The following is a 12414-nucleotide window of genomic DNA, read 5'->3' as shown; positions in this document are numbered from 1 at the left end:
CCTTTTGATGGCAGCACAAGTCAGCACACATTTTCCCTTTGATTGATCTCTTGGCTTGTGAAGCCCAGGGCACTGTAGTAGCCATCGTTTACATGCCCAATTGCAGAAACCTTAATGTGAGAATATAGGTTTGTATGTTCACCTGTATACCTGGGTAGTACTCATTGTACTTCCTTTTTCCAGCCAGCTCTGCTGTAAAGTGTAAGTGTGCCACCCCCGTGACAGCCGACGGGCTGCTCGGACCCGGATCCGCATTGGCTAGAGGGGTCTCCAGATCCGAGGCAGCGTCGCGCGGCACCCACGTAAATAAAGGGGGGAATTGTTTGTGGTTTTGGGATAATGTTCGTGACGCCACCCACGGTGTGTGGTAACGTGAGGGACCACCGCTGCCGGTTTGGGGAGCCTGGGGACGCAGGTGTGTGGCAGCTTAAGTTGTTAACCCCTCCATGGGCAGGGAAGTGGTGTCCCGGGGTCCGGTGATGAATGGTGTGGGGAACCCGCTGGGTGCAAGGAGAGTAACGTGTACTCACACAGTCCAAAGTCACTGACGCTGACACCAGGTAAACCAAACTCTTGAGCACTCTGTGGTCCTTCGGTGGACACGCTGGGTCCGTGTCCTCTTGGTGTTACCTGTTGACCTGAAGCCTTGTCCCTTGGCACTGTGTGTCCTACGTGTGGATCCCTTACACTTGAAGCGTTTCAGGTCCCGCTCACCTGCGTGGCTAGCAGGGTGAGCTTGCTCTCAGGGTTCACGCTTGGGATTTCCTGGACGGTTGTGGGAAGTCCTATCCCCCGCATTGCGCTAGTACCCCGATTCTGGAACGGGAGGGGAACGGTTCCTGAAGATTCCGTTCCCGTCGGGTGAATTACTGGGCTGCATGAAGCTCTTCCCAGCCTATGGTCCACATACCCCATCGTGCCCTGGTCCCTGCCCGGTTGTAGCACAAGGCAGCCGGCCTGCTCTCTGTAGCAGCACCGTGCTCCCTGCCACTACCCCCTGCGACCGGGGTTCCAGCTCCTTCTGGCCAGGCCAACGTCTGGCACCTGGGACGGGTACAGGAGCCCAGCTCCACAGCGTGACCTACACTGTCACCACTGTCTCTCTCCTCCAACTTCCACTCTACAACTCTACAACTGCACTGACACTTCTGCCCTCCTTCCACCAGCCCTCCATCTGGGTGGCCCTATTCCCCTCAGGCTGCCCAATGGGTGTTTGGTGGGTGTGGTGCAGAGTGTTCCTCAGGATTTGTGTACACCTGTTGGTAGCAACACCAAAGTGACAGGACTCGTAACCAAGGAGGAGCGGGTACCATGCAGAAGGGCTGATTGCACGGCACCCTTGTGACGACCTGATAGACCAGGGCGTTACATAAGCTGTTATCATCTCTTATGGCCAGCAGGGTCTTCTCTTTTTCCTGTAGAGTGTAAGCTCTTAGGGGTACTTTACACGTTGCGACATCGCTAGCGATGCCGAGCGCGATAGTACCCGCTCCCGTCGCACTTGTGATATGGGGTGATTGCTGCCATAGCGAACAAATCGCTACGGCAGCTTCACACGCACATACCTGCTTGGCGACGTCGCTGTGACTGCCTAACTATCCCTCCTTCAAGGGGGAGGTGCGTTCGGCATCACAGCGACGTCACCGCGACGTCACTAATCGGCCGGCCAATAGAAGCGGAGGGGCGGAGATGAGTGGGACATAACATCCCGCCCACCTTCTCCCTTCCGGATTGCCGTCGGGATGCAGGTAAAGTGATGTTTGTCGCTCCTGCGGGTTTACACGCAGCGATTTGTGCTGCCGTATCTGCGGTCGACCCATCATTATGAAAATGACCGACGCCACACTACACTAATTTGACGCTTTTGCGATCGTTTATCGGCGCATCTAGGATTTACGGCGCCGGATGTGCGTCACTAACGACATGACCTCAACAATATTTCGGAAGCGATATCGCAACGTGTAAAGCCCCCCTTATGGTTAGCTGGGTTCTCTCTCTCTCTCTGTCTCCCGCAGTGTAAGCTCTTATAGTCAGTGGGGTCCTCTCGATCAGCTATAGACTGTAAGCTCTTATGGTCAACAGAGTCCTCTCTCTCTTGTAGAGTTTAAGCTCTTAGCATCAGGAGGGTCCTCTTTCTTTCCTGTAGAGTGTAAGCTCTTATCATCAGCAGGGTCCTGTTTCTCTCTCTCTTTCCAGTAGAATGTAAGCTCTTATGGTCAGCAGGTTCTCTCTCTTCTTTCCTCATATGTATTTTCCAAGCAATTACAATTCTATTATTGATATTTGCACAAATATATCCACAGCAAATCAATTTTGGGGGGAAAATTATGTTAATTAAAGTTTGAAAAGGTCTGCTCATCTCTAGTGTCGTATATAAAATCAGAGACCATTGATGCTTTATTAGTCATTGGCATATTTGTTGGAAAGTTAGTCTACATATCTATTTATTTAGTAAAGTAAAACCTATGTGGGGCATAAATAAGCCTAATTCATAGCAGCATAAAGAATATTACCTTCCCTCTCATATGTGTTTCCCTTCACAATGGATGAAAAGATGTTGCCTTCTGTATTAGTTTCGTATCTTTCTGCTTTCAGAACATGACCCGGCTTCCGCGTTCCCTGCCAATCTTGTATCTCATGAAAAACCTGGATCTACTTGAAAGATTCCTTTGTGTTCTTCTGTATCCTCCCAATTCTTTCTAAACTTGCAGTCTGGCGGACAAGAGGTCATATTGATACTCAAGAATAGAGTATTACAAGGTATCAGATCAGCAGATTAGGACGTTGGAGAAATGTGCTGTCATTTTATCTGCACTACACAACAGAGGACATAGATTTTGGTAATTCAATAAAATGGCGGTATACCATTCACATGAATTAGTTCGTCAGGACAGATACAGTTGTGGTCAACATTATTGGCAGCCCTGAATATTAACAACACCATGTAAAATATATCCTGAAATAAAGTGTTTAGTGAGACTGTTTGGATATATGTAAACTCATATGTTTGATACACAAATGTACAAGAAATTAAAATAATGAAATAAAACACTTGACCAGAAAAATAATGTAAGTACACAATTAATGGAATGCTTTGTGCAATCTGGACAAAAATCAGACAAACCAGTGATTACTTAAGTAAGGCCTTATATATGATGCCTATGAGTAAGGACTAAGTCCAAAACATGTAAGGTGGGGCTGATGCCCGGAATATGAAATTTTACATTGAATTTTTATGATGAAATAAAGAAGAAATTTTTAGAGTAATGGTATGCTGGTTGTTATACCTTTTCCAAGACCTTATATACTGCATTCTAGAATACTGTATATAAGAGCCCAGGCTGCTCTGTAGAATGTAAAAAAGACCCTTTATATACTCAGTTAGGGGGTAGTCCAGTCTGATGGGTGTCGCTGCTCTCGAGTCTTGCGGCTCTTCCATCTTGTGCAGTCGCTGGCCTCCTTCTCAGCCCCGTGTGGGTGACATGTCCTATGTCATCCATACAGAGGCCACCATTGCGCTGCTGCACATCCGCACTTTGATCTGTCCTGCTAAGGGCAGATCAAAGTACTGTAGCTCGTGCGCATGCGTGGCCATTCTTTGACCTTTCCCTCCATTACAGTACTTTACTCTGCCCTTAGTGTAGCGCCCCTGAACCCCTCAGGGCACTACTCGTTATTACATCCTGACAAAGATGCAGGGCCTACCCCCAGGGACCTGGAAGACCAGTGCTGGTACCACCAAAACACATAACATCCCCAGTTTCCCACTCCCCATTCAGGATGACTGACTAGTCCAGGACCCAATGGATGGCCACTCAGAGGTGGAGCCAGTCCAATCCACTAGAAGGCAGCTCAGTGGGAGGGGTCAAACAGACATAGACAGACACTCAGACAGTGGAGTCCGGTAGTGACAGTTGGAGGGGAAGGACGTGTATCCAGACGGGGTCATGTAACAGTGACCTAGGTGGCAAGGAGAGTGGTTGCCAGGGACGGTACAGCCAGGTACCTCTGGAACCAGAGCACCGACGGAGCACAGGGCCCTAGGTCAGGCGACAGCTTCAGGCAACCTGACAAATACCTGCACAGTGAGGGGACCTTCACGGACCTCACTGACCCAAGCAGTAAAGATTGAGCCAGGGACCGGAATAGAACACCGACCCTACAGGGTTCGCACTGCCCGCCGTACGGACGAGAGACTGCTGACAGACAGTCCGACGCTCCAGGCTATGAGGTCCCACCAACCAGTGAGGGATGCCGGGGAAAGAGACTACCAGGTCACCATACCGGCACTGGGACAAAACAGACCAGGGGTCTGAACCAGCTGTCCTCAGTGCCACAGCTCAACATCACTGTGAGTAAACAGAAGTTGCACTGCATCCCCATCGTCTGGTCTTCCTTCTTTCTGCGACGGACCCCTACATTCACTCCCCGGGGCCCAGCCCTACTTATGCCACCACCATCAGCCCCAGAGGTAACAGACTGTGCAGCGGCAGTTCCATCGCCATAACCGCAACCCGCAAGTGGCGTCACAATACAAACTCTTTCATTCCCTTGTAGATATTCCCTTTTAAAAAGTGTCCCCAGGGTCACGGAACCGGGCATCGACCATTACATAACCGTGACACAGCATCCCCATAAATAAACGGCCCGGGACCGAGTACCCCATAGCTCTGGGCGGCACATTAGCATGGCAAATCACAGTGCACATGCGCAGGAGCACAATGGAGGCCTCTGTGTGGATGACGTAGGACACGTCATCCACATGGGGCTGGGAAGGAGGACGGCGATGGAAGGAAGAGAGAAGGCTCTGGATCAAGAGCAGCGACACCCATTAGACCCAACCACCCTGCAGGTGAGTATTATAAAACTGTTTTTTACATTCTACAGAGCGGCCTGGTCTCTTATATACAGTATTCTAGAATGTGGTATATAAGAGCTCACTGGTGGTGGCCGCAGCTCATAAGGGAAAATCCTGGTGACAGGTTCCCTTTAAAACTAACATTTCATTCCCTGTTCCTTGTTCATAAAAACTCTGTCTTAGCAAAAGACCATAGTATTATGGCGTCAACAATTTGAAATGAAATATTATCCATAAGTTTACTATTCAAGATTCAAGAGCTTTTCTGGATGCAGTGAAAGAGGAAAACTGATGCGGGAACCCTACAATTGTTGTCTTTTAGATGGCTATGTGTTGGGTGGATCGGCCTGACATCATTTTTTCCTGCAGATTGTTGCTGTGTGTCCTATGTGTTTGGGTGGATACTGTATTTGTTAGTAATAATGATAAATATATGTTAGTAATAAATATCAAATAATAAATATGATTATTCAACTTTTCTATAATGGAAATTATTCATACTTCTCAAAATGTCATATTATGACCATCTTTGTGCTTTGGTGCGTATTCACACTATATATTTTTAGTGTGCTAGAATTATGATTGAACGATGTCTTATTATCCATATTCTCATTATGGGGCTGATTCACAAAGTGTTTACGTCAGAAATCTTTTTCATGACAGTTCTGTACAACTGGACAAAATGGGAAAAATCTGAGGGCCAAATTCTTTAAAAATTATGCCATTACTAATACCAGAATTCTTACTCCAGTCCTCTGTGGCATGGAAGCGTATGCTACTGAGATTTTCTGAATTCATTAGGCGGAGTATGCCCCTTAATAAATTTGACCCATACTATTCCACTAAGCACCTAAGACTGGTGTATATAGCGCCAATGTTAAAGTATCGGTCCTTATGTGTCCGGATGAGTGTTCCATGAATAAGTATTACTCCTGGAACAGCACGTCCATGCTGAGCTTTCCTCCCACCTCTCCTCTAAAGCCTGCTTTACACGTTGCAATTAGTTGTACAATCGCATTTGCGATGTGACACGCCCAGGTTGCATACGGGATCTTATGCGATTGCACGTTGGTCGTTCATTTGCTGTCACACGTGCGTTAGTAGTCTATGTTAAATTGATCAATTTTGTGTGCGATCCTTTAGATCATGTGTTCTGTGACGTATGCATTGGGCACCCTTTTTTTTTTATTTATTGACATGCCAAGCGTGTGTAATGTGTAGGGATGCGTTCTTACTATGTCATCTGCCATTCAGCTCTGCTACATGGCCGCTAACAGCAGACACAGACAGCCATGTAGCAGAGCGGAATGGCAGATGACAGCAGACACAGACAGAGCCGCACTGTCAGAATGAACTCGGGTTAACTTCACCCGACTTCATTGTCATGGTGCGGCTCTGTCTGTGTCGCGTCCTGATTAGCGGTCACCCGTGAAGGACTCACCGGTGACCGCTAAACTCCTGAGTAACTGAATTAAGCAGCCCTCTCTCATACTCACCGATCCCCGATCTCCGGCGCGGCGCTGCACGGCATTCACACTGCTCCGGCGGCTTTTACTATTTTGAAAAAGCCGGCCGCTCATTAAACAATCTCATATTCCCTGCTTTCCCCGCTCAACGGCCCCTATGATTGGTTGCAGTGAGACACGCCCCCATGCTGAGTGACAGGTGTCTCACTGCACCCAATCACAGCAGCCGGTGGGCGTGTCTATACTGTGCAGTGAAATAAATAATTAAATAATTAAAAAAACCGGCGTGCGGTCCCCCCCAATTTTAAAACCAGCCAGATAAAGCCATACGGCTGAAGGCTGGTATTCTCAGGATGGGGAGCTCCATGTTATGGGGAGCCCCCCAGCCTAACAATATCAGCCAGCAGCCGCCCAGAATTGCCGCATACATTAGATGCGATAGTTCTGGGACTGGCTCTTCTCGATTTGCCCTGGTGCGTTGGCAATCTGGGTAATAAGGAGTTATTGGCAGCCCATAGCTGCCACTAAATCCTAGATTAATCATGTCAGGAATCTCCCCGAGATACCTTCCATGATTAATCTGTAAGTGACAGTAAATAAACACACACACACGAAAAAATCCTTTATTAGAAATAAAAAACACAAACATATACCCTCGTTCACCACTTTAATAAGCCCGAAAAAGCCCTCCATGTCTGGCGTAATCCAGGATGGTCCAGCGTCGCTTCCAGCTCTGCTGCATGGAGGTGACTGGAGCTGCAGAAGACACAGCCGCTCCTGTCAGCTCCACGCAGCAACTGAAGACAGCCGCGCGATCAGCTGAGCTGTAACTGAGGTTACCCGCAGCCACCGCTGTATCCAGTGGCAGCGGGTAACCTCAGTGACAGCTCAGCTGATTGCGCTATTCCCTTCATTAGCTGCGTGGAGCTGACAGGAGCGGCGGTGTATTCTGCAGCTCCGGTCACCTTCATGCAGCAGAGGTGGAAGCGACGCTGGACCATCCTGCATTACGCCGGACATGGAGGGCTTTTTCGGGCTTATTAAAGTGGTGAACGAGGGTATATGTTTGTGTTTTTTATTTCTAATAAAGGATTTTTTCACTGCACAGTATAGACACGCCCACCGGCTGCTGTGATTGGGTGCAGTGAGACACCTGTCACTCAGCGTGGGGGCGTGTCTCACTGCAACCAATCATAGGCGCCGGTGGGCGGGGAAAGCAGGGAATACGAGATTGTTTAATGAGCGGCCGGCTTTTTCAAAATAGTAAAAGCCGCCGGAGCAGTGTGAATGCCGTGCAGCGCCGCGCCGGTGATCGGGGATCGGTGAGTATGAGAGAGGGGGTAAGAGGGATAGACTGACATGCAAAGAGAGAGAGGGACAGAGATAGTGACCGACTGACAGAGATTAGTGAATCACAGACATTGTGAGGCGCTTCAGAACGCAGCTTTTCAGCTGCGCTCTGAAGCGGACCTTTTTTAAGCTGCGGTGCAGAGCGCACACCTGTGCACATAGCCTCAGACATCAAAGTCGTATGAGGGATGTCACACGTTTCAATTGACTAGGTTCGTGCAACAAAACGTTCAATTCTAGACAAAGATACGATGTGTTTGAGATCAACGGTTTTGCGTTCAATCCTGATCGCACGTAGGTGTCACACGCAGATACCTCACAAACAATGCCGGATGTGCGTCACTTACAACTTGACCCCAACGACGGATTGTGAGATATATTGAAGCGTGTAAAGCGGGCTTAACTCTCATATTGACAACCTACAGTCCAGCTTCCGTCCACATCATTCTACTGAAAGTGCCCTGGCTAAAATCACAAATGACTAAAGCTGGGTTCACACATAACGACAGCGACAACGACGTCGCTGTTACGTCACCATTTCCTGTGACGTAACAGCGACCTTAGATGATTGCTAGTAAGCTGTCAAACATGTAATTTTAAGCAGCGACGGAGCAGCGATCATAGCGACCTCGACGGTCGTTGTGCGGTGTCACACGCGTCGCTATGCGACAACTCAGACCTTGATAGAGGCGTGGTGTTTACCCCTAGACATGTTTTGCGTTGCCTCTTTTCACGCCCCTCTGTTCCGATTGGTGATCGCTACAGCGGCGCCTGATTGGGTGACCGTGCCAAACAAAGGGAGACGCAGTAGTGCTTTCATTCATTCTACCTGAGCTTTTTCAACATGCAGTTTGAATCTACTACGTGGAACAAGGAATGAAACTTAAAGAATGAAATCACTGTAACGCCTTCGGCAAGGTACCCAATCGGAACGCTGTTGTAACCACCAATCAGAGTCATAGGGGCGTTGCAAAATACACCGCAAAAACACGCCCTTGTCCTGCTTTCAGTCCTACGTCATTGCCTTCAGCGTCGTCGCGACCGTCGCTGCTGCGGTGTCAAACACAAGGATGCTGAGCTTATCATCATGGCACAGCGGGATAGCAGCGATCAAAAAATGACCTGGAATATTCAGGAGCGAGCAGCGATTTCGCAGCAGGGGTCTGATCGTTGTTATGTGTCACACACAGCGACGTCGCTGTTGAGGTCGTTGCTACGTCACAGAAAATGGTGACTTAGCAGCGATGTTGTTGTCGTCGTCGCTGTGTGTGACACCACCTTTACTTACTGCCAAAGCTAACAATCACTTCTCTATACTCTTACTTCTAGACCTGTCCTCAGCCTTTGACACTGTCGACCACTCCCTCCTATTACAGAGTCTTTCTTCCCTTGGTGTCAGAGACCTTGCCCTCTCTTGGATCTCTTCATACCTTTCCAACTGCACTTTTAGTGTATCTCACTCCCACACAACCTCTTCTTCTTGCCCTCTCTCTGTTGGCGTCCCTCAAGGTTCTGTCCTGGGACCCTTACTCTTTTCCATCTATACATTTGACCTGGGACAACTCATAAAGTCCCATGGCTTCCAGTACCACCTATATGCCGATGACACTCAGATCTACCTCTCTGGTCCAGATGTCACATCTCTGCTGTCCAGAATCCCAGAGTGTCTCTCGGCTATATCTTCCTTCTTCTCCTCTCGCTTCCTAAAGCTCAATGTGGCCAAAACTGAACTGATCATCTTTCCTCTAACTCACCTACACTCTCTACCTGATCTATCTATGACTATAAATAACATCACGCTTTCCCCAGTACCCAATGTTCGATGCCTCGGAGTGACCTTTGACTCTGCCTTGTCTTTCATATCACACATCTGTGATGCCCTGGCCTATCAGGTGGTCACAGGGTATTGTGCAAGCTGCCCTTCTGCACAGTATCCAATCCTCCTTGGTTAAGGATCCTTGTCCTTTGGTGTTGCTAAAATCAGAGACAGTCAAAAGCCTAGGAACACTTTACACCATACCCAACAGACACACCATTGGGGGGCGTGAAGGGAATAGGGACGCCCACTTGGGGGGTTGATAGGGGAAGGTGAAAAAGTGAGAGCAGTTGTTGTTGTGTCCACCGTCATGAACCCGTGAAAGCACCCCTAGAGATGCGAAACAGTACCGTCGTCCTTTGTGCTCCCTCCCCTCACCTCCCCTTCATTGTCTCACCTGTTTGCATGAAGCAACATTAAAACTTCTCACACCGCAAAGTGCTGCCAATCTTACTTTTTTGGATGGATGTTTCTATTGCTTGGCAATAGCAGGCACGGTGGCTGCCAGTCTTCCCTTAGTCGTGTATCTATAGGTGTGGGGTCAGAAAGATCCTGCTGCAGGATAGCATAAGCGCAAGCGGCTCCTATACTAAGGACATTTTGGATTAAGAAAACGCCACCGGCAGGTCCTAATAGATGGTAAGCAGTGCCCAGATTTTTTCCTTCTACCTGCTATTACAAAGAGAGAATTCAGCTGACTGTAAGGACTTACAAACTACAGAAGAGAAAGAGAGAGCACAACGCCAACCACCATAAGAGCATACACTCTACAGGAGAAAGAGACTTAAGCAGACTTTAAACGCTGCGACATCGCTAGCATTTGCTAGCGATGTCGAGCGTGATAGTGTGATGCCCTGGCCGGGCCAGGTAGTCACAAATAGGGCCCCGCATTACACCTGTCCCTCATAGGTAACATACAGCCAAACACATAAAAACCTAGTCACCCCCGTCAGAGCTGGATGGACACACCAGGGGGCAGAACCAGGCAGTTGGAAGACGCTCACGAGGAGTTCAGAGAGCCTGAGGTGGGATAGTAAGGGGAGAACAGTTTCAGAGTTCAAGTTGGAGAGGTGTGTGGGCTGGAGCTGTGTGCAGCTCCAGCAGAGGAGAGAAAACCCAATTTGAGCAGGTGCCAGGGTAGGAGCCCTGGTACATCTGGCTAGGAGGCAGACGGCAGTCTTCTTTTGCAGGAGTCGGGAAGACGGCTCGGTGGAACCGAGGAGGACCGGGACAGGGTTATAGCCCACCGGTACCGACCTGGGGAACCGACTCAGAAACCGGAGCACAAAGGGGGGTACTCAGACCCTGAAGCTAGGTCTACAAGCTACTGGGGGCTAGCTAATTAACTGATTGCGGCCAGGACTAGAGGTCCTGTCCCACCCAAAGTCCCGACTGAAGGCAACAGCCCAACGAGGGGGATAGAAAGCCACCGCCACGGCTTAGAGATCCCACGGGCCAGCGTCTTCAGGCAAAGGGCTCCGCAAGCTACCACAAGCCAGGAGCGGACTCCTGAAGTTGCAAGCGCAGGTAGTCCACCATCACAACACAGGTGCGGGAGAAAGACAGACCACCAGCCGGGTAGGGGACCAGACTGCAGCCGGCTGCGGGCACCGACCACCATCACCTTGGTTTACCAGAGACTCATGTGTTTACTAATAGTGAGTACATCAGTGCCCTCCGGCCACCCATCTCCCTGCACCACCAAACACCCCCCAACGTGTCCCGGGGCCACCATCCCTGCCCATGGAGGGGTTAACAACTTGCTGTGCAACATCTCCCCTGGGTGCCCCGTAACTGCAGCGATGGTGTCCACCTTCACCACATCCCGTGGGTGGCGTCACGAACTTAACACGGCTACGGCCGTACAACTACGTCCCCAAACCACAAACCCCCTTTTGATTGGAGTGACCGCAGGACCCCCAGGTCCGGAGACCCTCGAGCCACCCACTGAAGGTCCAGATCCGAGTGGCTCAGCTGCCGAGCACGGGGCGGTACAATAGCACCCGCCCCCGTCGTATGGCCGATATGTGGTGATCGCTGCCGTAGCGAACATTATCGCTACGGCGGCGTCACATGCACTTACCTGCTCTGCGACGTCGCTCTGGTCGGTGAACCGCCTCCTTTCTAAGGGAGCGGTTCGTGCAGTGTCACAGCGACGTCACATGGCAGGCGTCCAATAGAAGTGGAGGGGCGGAGATGACGTAACATCCATCTCCTTCCTTCCTCATTGCCGGTGGAGGCAGGTAAGGAGATGTTCGTCTCTCCTGCGGTGTCACACATAGTGATGTGTGCTGCCGCAGGAGCGACAAACAACATTGCTAATAAGCAGAAAACGATTTTTTGTTTCAGGACGACCTCTCGGCGGCAAACAATTTTGACCGCTTTTGCGATCGTTTACGGTCGCTCATAAGTGTCACACACTGCGATATCGTTAATGACGCTGGATGTGCGTCACAAACACCGTGACCCCGATGATAATTCATTAACGATATCGTAGCGTGTAAAGCTCCCTTTACCCTGTGACATTGGAGATAGAAAATGACTACTGTACAAATTGTGCTCCACTGGGAAACACTAATCTCTGATGGCTCCAGAAATGACAACTACTGTATGCGGTTTGATAATTCATAAGATGTCGTAGTTGCAGGTAATTATGGGGAGGTCCGATCGGCCACAGAAGCTGATGTTAGCCTGCTCACTGATGCTTCAGCACTGTGGGAAATGGGGCCGGGCAAGTTTTGTTTTGGGTTTTTTTCAAACAGCAAATTAAATCTCAAAATTGACAAATTCACTTAAAACCACTAATTTCAGGAAATTTGACTAACATTTGATCCTCCAAGGATCAATCACTCATCAAAGGCTCCTGTATTTTTTTATACCTTGTTTTAAACATGAATGAATAAATAAATGTTAAGTCTTATTGG

General features: G+C 49.3%; 1 protein-coding gene across 2 annotated transcripts in view; it reads right to left on the bottom strand.

Annotated features, from left to right (window-relative positions):
- Positions 1-12414, bottom strand: part of HDAC7 (histone deacetylase 7) — a 533886-nt gene that overhangs the window by 487191 nt on the left and 34281 nt on the right. The gene's annotated exons all lie outside the window — the stretch shown is intronic.

Source organism: Anomaloglossus baeobatrachus, chromosome 2 (genome assembly GCF_048569485.1).
Source record: "Anomaloglossus baeobatrachus isolate aAnoBae1 chromosome 2, aAnoBae1.hap1, whole genome shotgun sequence".
Lineage (NCBI taxonomy): Eukaryota > Metazoa > Chordata > Amphibia > Anura > Aromobatidae > Anomaloglossus > Anomaloglossus baeobatrachus.
The sequence above is the reverse complement of the archived record's forward strand: the minus strand, read 5'-3'. Positions and strand labels throughout refer to the sequence as shown.